At 47.6% G+C, this 3,475-nt stretch overlaps 1 long non-coding RNA gene across 1 annotated transcript; it reads right to left on the reverse strand.

Moving 5' to 3' along the window:
- Positions 1-2,315: 2,315 nt before the first annotated feature.
- LOC141594277 (uncharacterized) lies at positions 2,316-3,180 on the reverse strand. The gene is made up of 3 exons (XR_012522092.1): positions 2,966-3,180; positions 2,722-2,883; positions 2,316-2,633 (listed from the first exon to the last, which is right to left on the reverse strand). It is a non-coding gene; the product is annotated as an uncharacterized LOC141594277 (long non-coding RNA).
- Positions 3,181-3,475: the final 295 nt, after the last annotated feature.

The raw sequence follows: 3,475 nt of genomic DNA on the forward strand, positions 1-3,475 counted from the left end.
AAAAAAAAAAAAAAAAAAAAAAAAAAAAAAAAAAAAAAAAAAAAAAAGAACAAAAAAAAAAAAAAAAAAAAAAAAAGGAAAGAAAGAAGGGTGTCTTTTACCTGTAGGATAACGGGACTCCCCAAAAATGGAAGATCGCGGTTGGATTTCCTATTGTCCAAACCCAAGATAATCTCCCTAAGCATAGACAAGTGGGCTCTGCCTGCGACTCCATTTGCTCAATAAGACCCAATAGACGGGGATCACCTCTCAAATCTTCATCAACATGTCCCTGAAAGACATAAACATGAAGCAAACAGAAGCCAAATGCTCTCCTCCTAGCAACATAAGAGACAGTAGGGTCGGCCCTGTTGATGAATCGGTCTATAAAATCTAGCATCCTCACGCCCTTCTGAGTAACGAGACGATCTACCTCAAGTCTAGTAAGTCCAAGCAAATCTCTAAACTTGCTCTTATACCCTTGAGCAGTAGAAGGGATGGCGAGGTAAATGTTCGGGTCCCACCCGCCAATAGCGAAATTTCCTCCTAAAAGGACAAATATCACCTCCTGGGAACGCAAAAACATGATAATTTGGGTCCCAATAATCAAGGCAAGCATCCAAGAACGGTTTTACAACCTTAATGAGTTTCAAACTCAACAAAGACCCAAGGTTATAAGCACCCATGTCATGTTTCTCAATGTTCGAAAACTCATTAGTCCATTCCTTCAAGCGAATCTCTAAGGTATTCATGATGATAATTTTCTCTTGAAAATTTATTGGGAGTTTTTATGTGTGAATCGACGAAGAAGAGACGGAAGAATTATATGATTTAAAGCTTCGTCGACGCTTCTATTTATACTAATTGCTTTGTTTCAAAAATCCGTCGAACCGACTGCTTGGGAACAGGGCGCGTCACCTGTGCGCCTCTTCAAAGGGACGCGACTCATGCTTCGCGCCTCTTCCCCACCTCACTTCTGTGATTTCCGCGTTTGGATCTTTCCTAATTCTATAAACGAATAAATTCCTATTCCTACGGGATTTTATTTTGGTAAATCCGAGAAATTTACCATGCTTCAGGTTTCCTTAATCCGCAAACGCGCATTTCGAGGCGACATCGACATTTTCCGCCATTTTTCTCACACTTTTATATTTAGTTTTCATTTTAATTCTTTTTTATTTCAACATGTACTTAGTCATTTCATTTTCTTAATTTCTATTTTTTCCATTTTCTAACTTATAGATTTCTCTTTTTCTTTTTTTTTTTCGGGGGTAACCCTCCCTACCGTCCGGTCATTTCCGACAAATTTTTTGCATTTTCACGTCCTTTCGAGTCTCATTTTGCACTAATTAAAGGCCTTATGTGTATATAAAAATGTATGTGTTACGTGATTTTCTATGTAAATTTCGAAAGATGACGGTGTAAACCGTTGTCTACCAAACTGTTCAAAAGCTAACTGCAGTACAAATAACACAACCCAGCAGACAAAAGGCACTCGGCCGTCGTATATACAACAAAAAAAGCAAATATACAAGCAAAGCCGGGGCTTCGCCAAACAAGTCCAAATGTGCAATCGGGGCTTCGCCCAAACAAGTCCAAATGTGCAATCGGGGCTTCGCCCAAACAAGTCAAACGTAAATCGGGGCTTGCGCCCAAACAAATCAAAAATGTTCAAAATCAAGTCTACAAAACCACGCAGACTCTCGGCTGGGCACCCTCCACTCGGCAACCCTCGCCATAAGAGCGGCAATCTCGGCGTCCCGAAACTCGAGCTCCCTCGACAAACGAGCCGTCTCCTCCCGAGATCGGGTCAACTCTCGCTCCACTCACGATCGGCTGTGGACAACAGGAAATTGGCTCATGTCAATCAATTCAAAACTGAAAAACCAAAGATCAAGGAAAAACAAATGAGGTTCATACCTGACGACCTCGACCGCCGACGAGTGCCTCGATGGCCGTAGCTCGTAGCCGGTTGGCCACCCTCCATAGTGCCACAAACCGAGATGGCGCGACCTGCGTTTCAAAAGAATTCTCGATGAACCGAACAAGTTCAATCAAATGTGTTCTTACACGAAAACTATGCAAAATAAGAACTCACCCTCCGAATCAGATGCTGCCAGTCATCTAGGCCAGCATCCGTCACAGCCACGTCAAAGTCACGCAGCTCGGAGATCGTCGTCCTCCCAGTAGCGTCAGTATACTCGAGGGTCTCGGGGTACTCTGGGGGCTCGATGCCCGCCGCCTCAACCTCCTGCAAAGACAAATGGCTCTCGTTAATCGACGATCTTTCGTCGCGATTCTCGAAAATCAAAATCCAACAAGAAACAAAAGACACTCACCACTACCGGCCAATACGCCAACCTCCCGTAAAGGAACGCCGAGTAATCCTCGTCAGGGAGAAGAAGGTCGTCGCCACTAGCACCAGCCAAGTCCGCCTCCCTCTCATCCTCAGAAGGCTCCCTAAACATCGTCCTAGGAGGATCGACGGGAACCGTCAACGCGCCCCGAAAACACTGACGAGCTAACCGCTCGCCCAGATACCACACAGGACCCATCGACGTCCACAACAGCAGCCGACTCGAGCTCCTAGGTCGAAGGACCTCAGCGACAAAAGGAGGCGCTCCAGCGTACTCCGCCCAAGGTCTGGGCACCCACTGCGACAATATAAAGGCAAAGGTCATTCCTATGATCAATTTAAAACAAAGTATGAGAAGAATAAGTGCATACAAATAGGATACTCACGCTGCTCAGCTGAAGAGCGTTCACATCCCGCCGGTAGACATTGTGAGAAGAACGCTTGCTCTTCGTCCGGCACATGACCCAATCCCTCACCACGGGGTAGGCCCTCTCCAGCGGCTCCGTCCTCTTGGGCGCGAGGCCCGGAAAGTAAGAGTACACCCACGCCTGCAAAGCATAATAATCAATGACGATCTGTCGGTCGTCGATAAAGAAAGAAATTGACTCTGGCCTAAAGGAAGGTTCATACCTCCAACAGTAGCCCAGGTCCGACGGCACCAGGAGAAGTCCCCTTCTCCATCAACTCCGGACGAACCATGGCCCTCATAAAGCGGATGAGGACCGCAAAACCAGCAGTGACCCAGTCCCAACGCCCTAGGGAGCTCAGGTCAGAAAGAAAGGGGAGAAGCTTCGTCGACAGCCTCTCACCCTTGTCTCCGAGGTAAATCGAAGACAAGAACCACCAAAGCCACGGGCGTACGGCCCTCTGCTCAGCTGTACAAGGAGGGGGAGCCGTCTCCCTCCCATCGATCACCACCGATGCCGGGGTCTTCCCCGCAAAGTAATCTCGAACGTAGGTACTGGGTACCAAACCCGGCACCGCAACAGCCTTCGGCGACAGGTTCCAGCCGATCAACCTCCTCGCCTCGGCCGAATCCGCCCTCATGCCAGTCTCCGGCCACACCATCTCCTCAGTCCCACACGGCAGACCAGAAATCATGCCGTAGTCCTCCAAGGTGACTCCCACCTCACCAAAAGG

The sequence above is a fragment of the Silene latifolia genome, chromosome 8 (genome assembly GCF_048544455.1).
Source record: "Silene latifolia isolate original U9 population chromosome 8, ASM4854445v1, whole genome shotgun sequence".
Lineage (NCBI taxonomy): Eukaryota > Viridiplantae > Streptophyta > Magnoliopsida > Caryophyllales > Caryophyllaceae > Silene > Silene latifolia.